The 10,611-nt window shown below is 32.1% G+C and overlaps 1 long non-coding RNA gene across 1 annotated transcript; it reads right to left on the reverse strand.

Moving 5' to 3' along the window:
- Nucleotides 1-210: 210 nt before the first annotated feature.
- On the reverse strand, nucleotides 211-4,922 carry LOC143058239 (uncharacterized). Its single transcript, XR_012972961.1, has 3 exons — nucleotides 4,790-4,922; nucleotides 1,585-1,672; nucleotides 211-711 (listed from the first exon to the last, which is right to left on the reverse strand). It is a non-coding gene; the product is annotated as an uncharacterized LOC143058239 (long non-coding RNA).
- Nucleotides 4,923-10,611: the final 5,689 nt, after the last annotated feature.

A 10,611-nucleotide genomic window follows, 5' to 3' on the forward strand; every position in this document is an offset into this window, starting at 1 on the left:
AATCTTTGTCTTGTTTATTCTATTATGATAAATAGAACTGAAAAAATATTTCATATTCTGACTGAATAGTTCACTCTTTTCATGAGGTAAGATTTTCTTTGTTATAGGTTCATTGCAATACTTGTATAGGCAAACGATTTGAATTATAATATATAACTTTGTGGTGTACATAATAGTATGCTTATATTTGCAAATTTATAATATAAACACTTTTTGTTAAAGTTTTTGCTTTCTTTATTCACAACTTGCTATGTACAATTATTCAGTCCACTATATAAGAGTGAAGTCAATAAATAATTTCATTCACTAGAATATTCCTGCAATTCTTAGACAAAACATTTTTTCAATCTGTTCTTCAAAGATCTTCCTCTGTACATCTTTATTGAATCGAGAGATTCAAATGAGAAGACAAAGCAAGTTTATTTGGACAACAACATTCTAATATCTTGTTCATTCGTTCCATCTTTCAATTGATAATTACATTGTTGTATTTATATGATCAAGTTCTTGTGCATCAATGATCGTGATGATATGATTCCTTTTTGTTTATAGTCATCATGTTGAAATTTCCTCTTTCAAATAAATGTAGGAAAAAACATGTTCCATTTCAAATTAATAAAAAAAGTCGCACTATGGAGAAAAATATCAGCTTTAAGTTTTCCGTTCAGTATTGATCTGTGAATGATGACCATGAAAATCCAGATTTCTGACCTACAAATACACAAACTCAAAAATATCAGTGAAGAGATCAATAAAATGGCTATTTTATCATGTTTATGATTAATATGATAAACTTTCATTTAAATATTCAAGTACTAAATTACAGAAATCGCTTAAATTTTATAATAGTTTAGTTAAAGTACAGCTTATTTAAAATTATAATAAAAAATATAGGCCACCGTTGAGTTAAATAAGATATTACATTTTTAATGCCAAAAAATGGCATTTTTGCACCAAAGGGAGATAATTTGGAGCTTTTTCAATGATATATGCATTTTAAAAGTCATCTGGGGCCAAACCAAATTGATTGTTTTGAATGATTTGGTGTACCATATGATAAAGATATAAATAAATTGAGTTATGAAAAAAAAATATTAAAACATTTTTCTGAAATTGTTATACCCTAGAGCCTCCTTAAATGTCATTTGATCTCTATTGGAGAAATGTCTCATTGGAAATCAGACTGCTAAGTGTTTCTTATTTTTATATCAACCCAGCCATATTATACCTGTCTAATATCAGGAGCTTGTACATAGTTCAGTGGTTGATGTTGGTTCATACCCGTCATTTTTATTTTTCATAATTTTTTGTTTTTATAAATTAGTCTGGTATATTTGATGTTTGAATTGATGCTCTGTTTCAAATTTGGTTAGTGTTGACTTTTATAGATTACTATAACATGTATAGGGTATGGGTTTTCTCATTACTTACAGGTCATCAATGGCCTCTAATAAGTAATTACAATGCTTACATCCACTAAATTGAACTCTGATGGATAGTTTTCTCTTTAATCATACCACATCTTATTTTAATAAATATTTAATTATCATTCAAGGACAAATTTTTTTATAACAGTGGACTTACCATTTAGGCTTTGTTGACCTCTGTAAATCTTATTTTGTTGATAATTTCTTCTGTTTATAGTTTCCCCTTTATCTTTCATGTTCTTGCCCTACACATAAAAGGGTAAACATCATTCAATGACAAAAATAACTACTACATGTATTACATAATTAGTAGGCAACTGAAAATTTTGTCTTATTTGTATATAACATCAACTTGCTCATCATTCTTGCTGTTCAATATCATGAATATTATCATTATTCTATGAATATGAGGTCACAGTAAAATTAACCTTGGCAGGCAGACATATTTTTTTATTTGATACCTTGTAGTCATTCCATACAACAAGTAGACATATGCTTAAAAATCTAAGGCCAAAATTAAAAATATGTTTGTTTCCCCTCCCCCACACGGGTCAAAAATAAGCGCCCGGGTCAAAAAATTATTTTCCACAAAAAAATCGAAATCATTTTTTTCCTGAAAATAATTTGTTTCCATTTTTGGAAAGTGCTTGAAAGCAGAAGGATTGATAATCTAAATAAATACACTCAAATTGAGCACAAACAACTGATAAGTGGCCTGGACTGGACAAGTCAAACCATTCATGTGACCATGCTATGACAATCACATCCAGTTAAAAAAAACTAGAGGCTCTCAAGAGCCTGTGTCGCTCACCTGTTAATGTGTTTACTGATGTCGGCCATCTTCGTTGGTAGGCGGGGTCATTAGACACTTTTTTTTTAAATAGATACCCTAGTATTATGATTGTGGCCAAGTTTGGTTAAATTTGGCCAAGTAGTTTTAGAAATGATTTTTATACAAGTTACAAAAATGACGAAAAGTTGTTCAATATTGACTATAAAGGGCAATAACTCCTTAAGGGGTCCTCTAACAATTTTGATCATGCTGACTTATTTGTAGATCTTACTTTGCTGAACATTATTGCTGTCTACAGTTTATCTCTATCTATAATAGTATTCAAGATAATAACCAAAAACTGCAAAATTACTTTAAAATCACCAATTTTAGGGCAGCAACCCAACAACAGGTTGTCCAATTCAACTGAAAATTTGTGAGGGGATATATCTTATTCTGATGGACATTTAAATCTTGAAAGATTTGCCCTTAATGTCTTAGTTTCAAAGATATAAAGCAAAACCTGCATTTTACCACTATGTTCTAATTTTAGCCATGTCGGCCATTTTGTTTGGTAGGCTGGGTCAGCGGACACATTTTTTAAACTACAAACCACAATGATAATTGTGGCCAAGTTTGGTTAAATTTGGCAAAGTAGTTTCAGAGAAGAAGATTTTTAAAAAAGTTACAAAAAATGATGAAAAGTTGTTAAAAATTGACTATAAAGGGCAATAACTCCTTAAGGGGTCGACTGACAATTTTGGTCATGTTGACTTATTTGTAGGTCTTACTTTGCTGAACATTATTGCTTTTACAGTTTATCTCTATCTATAATAGTATTCAAGATAATAACCAAAAACTGCAAAATTTTCTTAAAATAACCATTTCACAGGCAGCAACCCATCAACAGGTTGTCCGATTCGTCTGAAAATTTCAGGGCAGATAGATCTTGACCTGATCAACAATTTTACCCCTGTCAGATTTGCTCTAAATGCTTTGGTTTTTGAGTTATAAGCCAAAAACTGCATTTCACCCCTATGTTCTATTTTTAGCCATGGCGGCCATCTTGGTTGGTTTGACAGGTCACGCCACACATTTTTTAAACTAGATACCCCAAGGATGATTGTGGCCAAGTTTGGTAGAATTTGGCCAAGTAGTTTCAGAGGAGAAGATTTTTGTAAAAGTTTACGGACGACGGACGCAGGACGACAGACGACGAACGCCAAGTGATGAGAAAAGCTCACTTGACCTTTCAGGTCAGGTGAGCTAAAAAAAACCTGCCTTCCTGGTCTGTTTACAAAGGGTAGACCCGGGGGAGGGGAAACAGACATTCTTTTAAATGTGGCCTGATAAAATGACAAAACCAAGAAAACTTATCATTGACCAAAGAACAATAAAATGCGGTCATGGTTTATATATGAATCTGCCATTCAGACATGCACACCTTACAATTGTTTCATATCTACCAAATATAATCTACCTGTAACTTTAAACATATGATAAACTGACAAAACAATGCAGTGTTTCATTGACCAATGAACCATGCATGAAAATGTGGTCAAGTTCATATAAAATATGACAGACAGCTAAGTGCATCTTACAATTATTTCATTCACTAAACAAAGGGGCCTTATTGCTTACAATATCCGGAAAATAGACCAAACCACAAAAACTAAATATTTTCAAAGTTCCTTATACCCTGCCAATTTGTTATGGTTGTGCCTGTTCCAAGTCAGGATCCGATAATTCAGTGATTGTCGTTTGTTTATGTGTAACATATCTGTTTTTCAATTTTTTTGTACATAAATTAAAGCACAATACATTTGTACATGAAACACAAAGCTCATCACTGAGATAGTAGTCTCAGATAGAGGGAGGCGGGGTCAACCAAACTCCCCTATTCAATCTGAATGCAGGACAGAAAGTCACAGTCAAAAAGTCACACACTGTCACAGGACAAAAAGTCACAATTTAGTTTTGAGATTATTTTTCTTTGAACAAGAAAACACTCTTTTTGTATTTTTCTTGAAGTTTTATACATGAACATGATGTAGCAACTTTTAAATTAAAATTTATTAAAAACAAATAAATCAGTGCATTAGGTTTGCGCACATTACCATTACATTTGCACACAAAAATCATTACGTTTGTGTGCAGCTTTTGATTACATTTGCACGCATTTTTTAACATGTAAATATAAAAAAAAAGATATAGTATGATTGCCTTTTACAGCTGACTATGCGGTATGTGCTTTACCTCGGGCTTTGCTCATTGTTGAAGGCTGTTTGGTGACCTAGGGTTGTTAATGTCTGTGTCATTTTGCTCTCTTGTGGACAGTTGTCTCATTGGCAATCATACCACATCTTCTTTTTTATATTATGAACAATTTCCTAAAATTAAAAATGAATATATGTAATAAAAAGAAGATATTTCAAAATCTTTTTTCATTTATATTCAATCAATTGTCAACAAATTGTTTGTGACTTTTTGTCCTATCAACTTTGTTACTTTATGCCTGAGTTTGACATGTGTTTGACTTTTTGTCCTGTGACTTTTTGTCGGAATGTCCTGTGACTTTCTGTTCGTTTACCTTCCATCTAAATCAGTGAACTGAATAATTGTTTTTTGCAGAAGTCCGGGGAGTGTTAAAAAATCACATGTGCAAGTTGAGAGTCAACACTTACACAGGGACTACTACACAATACTTTTTCAGAATGTCAGCAAAAAAGAATCACTGATGACAGGGGAGTGTAACCGATGAATTGATCCTGAATCAGATAAGATTTTACCGGTACGTCTAAACACCGCTCAGGAGGACCTCCTGGGTGCACACATGCAGGACATACAAAGTGCACTCATGGCAGACCCTATGTAGTCGCCGTCGTATCTGCACACATGATGGATGTATATATTCGTTATAGATCGTCATACACTTCTCATTTTAGAGTTAAATTTGCAAGCAACCTCTTAAGATTTTAAAATAATAATGCTACTAAAAATATATTATTTCCCCCAATTTTCGCAATTTTTTCGCAATATAAAATATTTAGGCGACTGTGCTTTTAGTGAATATAAACGATTACGAGGCCTCACGAATAAATATAAATATGAAATATACTGGAACATCGATTAGCATAGATCGAGCAGCAGAGTAAACTTCCACATAAATCTCGAAGTTATTTACGCCGGATAATATAGACTGTGCTCCTGAATAAAGTTGTCAAATACATTAATTTGTGTTTTTTACTTCTACAAGAAATTTGATTCAAATGCTAATTACGCACCATTTGCTGAGCAGAGAATCATTCTAAGCCAGGAACCGTCTATACTAACTGATAACAGTAAGAATAGAAAGTCTCTGTAAAAAGGCAGTCAATCCTAACAGAACTGTATTAACTTAATGATACATGTACATCAAGTTCCAGCACCTCACCAAGCACCCTTGCCTTGCATACTGAGATGGCAAACTGGTGTGTGTCAGTATTTTAATATAAAACTGCGTAGGTTCATATCGTTTGATTCAACGTTTGTTTGGTTATTTTTTAAGGATCGTTGTAAAATTATATCTAAATCTTTGTTAAAATACGATTTTAAATTGTTCAATTCTTTCTTTTTCATAATTTTGTCAAAGTCTACTTTTTAAAGTTTTAAATTTTACAGAAAAAATGAATATTCCATTTTGATTTGAAGAAAATCTTTTTGAACTGTCATGACATGGTGTTGCAAAGCTGATTACAGGTAACTATAACATACAGTAATTTTCCATTTCGACAGTGCGTGTATTCTCGGGTGTGTATAACGTATAGTTTTCTAGAGAACATCCTGTCTACGTGTAATACAGATTGATGACATTATGCAACATTTCTTTGGTTAAATGTGATAAGGTATCTGTGTCCATTCCCTATTTCAACACCACTAATTTTTCGAAGAAAACAAATCGAAAAAAAATTTATATGAAATTAAGAAGAAAAGTAGCAAATATAAACTTCAGTAATTGCGCATTGAGTAAACATAATTCCAATATTGCATGAACAAATCCGTGAGAAAACGTATATATACATGTATGAATAAAGATGTGTTTTAAAAGACCTATTGGCATTATTTCACACTAGGACCTAAGATAACTAGAACTAAGCAATGGTTGATCCAGAAATTTTCATAAGTGTGGACTCATTGACTGCCTTAGAGTGTTCACGTCCAGTCATGCTTCCGTGATTCCCTATATAATCTACCATTTGTTTCCAAAGATTTAGGAGGGGGCTGGTACACACATATATATATAAATATACCTCTGCGGCGGAGCCAGCCATTTGAAAAGGAGGGGGGTCTCAACCCAGGACAAAAGGGGGAGGGGTGGTTCCAACCATATGTCCCCATTCAAATGCATTGATCGTTCAAAAAAAGGGGAGGTTCCAACCCCCGAAACCCTCCCCCTGGATCCGCCACTGATACCTAGTATGCATATAATTAAGAACAGCTTTGAATATATGCATATAAAATAATGGTACGTTTAAAAACCGTTCAGGATCTCCTGGTTGCACACAGGACATTAAGTAACTTAGGACATATATATATAATAGGAAAGGTTCAGGGTAAACATTCGATAACTAACATATTTTATAATTTTGTTATTTTTGTTTTGATAAAATCAGAGACATATAATACATGTATTGAGACATATATATATATGTGTGTGTCTCTGAAAAAATCAAACCATCTTTAAAGAAGTTATTTCAGTTTGAATCGACTGTCTTTTGCATTAGAATTCCTAAACGTTAATGTTATTTACAAATGCCAAAACCTGCAAGAAAGAAACATTTATATTCGGTGATTTTTACACTAAACGTTTTCGTAATTTGTTTTAAAAAATATTAAAAAGTACATGTACATCGTTTTTTCAAGATTTGTATAGTAACTGGTTTAATTAAGTCCCCTTGATGAAATTTAAATTGCGAGACGCTAATTAATAAACTATGATCTATCTATCGGCATGCGTCGTTATTTGGGATACGTCACGGATGACCGATGATCATATTCAATACGATATACCAATCATCATTTGAATTTGGTCAATTGATCTTTAATAATTAGTACTAATTGGTGATGGCAGAGAATAAGTCGCTGGTGATGGTTAAAAATACATAGAAGTAAACTTTGCAAAAAAAAAGGTTTCCTCGGAAAAAATTATGAAAATATATGAATATGTTAAATATTTTTTTTTTCCGAAATAATAACTAAAGACGTTTAGAAATAACAAATTTTCACAGCTGGGAAATTTTCAATTCAAGTTATTTCATTTTGAAAACGTTGAGAAATATAGATCTTATTATATGTTAAATGTGGGCCGCTTGGAGATCAACTTGTGAAACCCTGCATAATTAGGGTTTGTCTACTTTCGTCTTTTTCAATTGCCAAACATTCTATAATCAAGGATTTGTACAAGGCCTTGTTATAATGAATATTATCGCCAATATCACCATAATTAAATAAAGAACAGATACAATATTCGCCTAAAGAGTTTGCCATCTAACAATTCAAAATGAAATGTTGAGTCGAAACTGAGGTACCAAATCTATAAAAAGAATCACTATTTTAGTCGAAATTAAACTGTATATATTCTTTTTTTCAAAACTCCTGAAATAATTTAACATTATCTATGTAGAGAGCTTACATATGCAAATCTGTTTAGAAGTATGTGAGCGTAAATAAAATTTGTTTATTACCCCCCCCCCTTTTTCCTTCTATAAAATTTAATTGTAAACGATTTTCGTTCTTAATTTGTGTTTGCTCATTAACTGGGGTTCATGCTGTCAAAAAAACAAAAATGTCTCCTTGTGTAAAAGTTATTGATAAAAAAAAAAAAAATTGAAGCTTCCAGAAGAATAACGGTACGTCTAAACACCGCTTGAAGGACCTCCTGATTGCACTCATGACATACGAAGTGCACTCAGGACCCTTTATAGTCATCGCACACAGGATGGATGCATATATTCTTTATACGCTTCTTATTTTAGAGTTAAATTTGGTAGAATTTGAAATCGAACTTAGATAGATATGTTACATTTGTAATTCTTAGAAAATAATAAGGGCACGTGTCACTGATTACACAACTACTGAGCCATGAATTATCCAATCAACAAAATTAATTGGATTATCTTTATTGTTGTTTTATACATTGTGTTGTTAGTACAGTGTGACCATGCGGGAAGTAATATTGTGACGTCTAGAATGAATATTACGATGTTTTAAGATTTTCGTCTTTTATTAAGATTTCGTTCCATAAATTTTTAAGTTTTATTATCATGTCCTGGACCAGTAATTAATTCTTTGCACGAGTTTGAAAAGGGAAATAAATGTTCATACTTTAAAAGAATTTATATTAATTAAAATTTTGAATATGGAATCCGTTCTAAACGGTAAAAGCCGTACTTTTCAAACAATCAAACTCATATACATGTAGTTAGATGTTATTTCTCATTTTTATCGAACTTGTCCAGGAATTTTATTTTTGAGTTATACGAATATTTTAAGAAATCCGTTTTTATTAAGTTTTTTTTCTCTAATTAAAGTCGTTTTGTCCAGTTTCACAAGCCTGAAACGAATTTCAATGCGAAAATAAATTCTGAAAATGAACTTGTCTGCGTTTTCGTCTCCGTTTTTTAAAAATTATGATATTTTGGGTATAATTATTTCTAAAAAAATATGTAAGTTAGATTGTAGTAGCGAGAAATTATAAAAAAGAAGATGTGGTATGATTGCTAATGAGACAACTATCCACAAAAGACCAAAATGACACAAACATTAACAAAGAAAGACTATTTCGAAGACAGTTTATTGACACGAAATCTGTTCAAACCACGACTAAGTCTTCGTGCACAGATTTCCGTTAAGGTTAAACTGAATATTGTACATAATTGTCTTCTCTTGTATAATGGTTTGTTGAGAATAAAGATATACAAATGTAATAAAATTTGATATTCAGTCAACATTGTGTTTGTTTAAAAACTTGATTTAGATAGAGAGAGAGAAAAGAATCACACTGAAAAACAAAAATCGAACTTGTTACAGAAAAAAAACTATAAAATAATTTTCTTTATTCGTGAACTGCAAAACACAACAAATTAATTTACCCGTCATCATGAAATATAAACTGAAAAAGCACATCGAATGAGATATATATTTTATTTTTTCTATATGCAAATTCATGTTAAAGGTAAAACTGAACTAAACAATACAATTCCTAAAAAACAATAAAGATAATCCAATCAATTTTGTTGATTGGATAATTCATGGCTCAGTAGTTGTGTAATCAGTGACACGTGCCCTCATTATTTTATAAGAATTAACATATCTATCTAAGTTCGATTCAGGCGCGGATCCAGAGGGGGGAGGGGGTTCCGGGGGGGTTGGAACCCCCCCTTTTTTTGGCCAATCAATGCATTTGAATGGGGACATGTAGTTGAACCCCCCTTTTTTTGCCCTGGGTTAGGACCCCCCCTTTTTAAAATGGCTGGATCCGCCCCTGTGATTTCAACTTCTACCAAAATTTAACTCTAAAATAAGAAGCGTATAAAGAATATAAACATCCATCATGTGTGCAGATATGATTACGGTAATGGGTCCTGAGTGCACTTTGTATGTCCTGAGCGGTTGTTTAGACGTACCCGAAGAATAAATCATTTCCTGAACCTAAAATACATTTATCTGTAATTAAAGAAAATTCGCCTAAAACATTCTCTCATATAAAAATTCGCCTAAAACATTCTCTCATATATTTAAACAATTAATTGTAAAATAATTAATTCAACGTCGGACTTTCTGTCTGTTTACTAATACTTTTCTTGTTCAGTTTAGTTTATACCCATAATAGATGAACGGAAATAAGTACTTATTTTAGGAAAATTTACAACTAGATGAACGGAATTAAGTACTTTTTAGGAAAATTTACAACTCAAATTTTCAAAAACAAAATTCTACACTTTTTACCTGGATGTTTTTCTCTGTCTCGAAGCCGCAACCTTTGACCCCGTATCAAACGTAGCGACCAACACTTCACATGACGTATTCTCGATGTTGAGGCATTGACAATATACAATCACATTTATCAATATACAGCAAGTAAGTAATTTGGTGTTGAATGCCAGTAGATCAGAATTTGTTAATTGAACTTTACCTGTTTAAGGGGCACTAGCTGCCAAATTCATGTTCTTCATCGATTTTAATAAAATTCACATTAAACGTGTATATAGTGTTGAATTGTTTATTAAAATGTTGCGCACAATCTTGGCTGATATGCATAAAACCATTTATATTTCATGACACTGCATGAAAAAGAAATTGACTTATCGTATAATACCAGAACCAGAGACATATATATTGTATCTAATATCTCTGCCAGAACTAAAAATTAAA

The sequence above is a fragment of the Mytilus galloprovincialis genome, chromosome 14 (genome assembly GCF_965363235.1).
Source record: "Mytilus galloprovincialis chromosome 14, xbMytGall1.hap1.1, whole genome shotgun sequence".
NCBI classification, from domain to species: domain Eukaryota; kingdom Metazoa; phylum Mollusca; class Bivalvia; order Mytilida; family Mytilidae; genus Mytilus; species Mytilus galloprovincialis.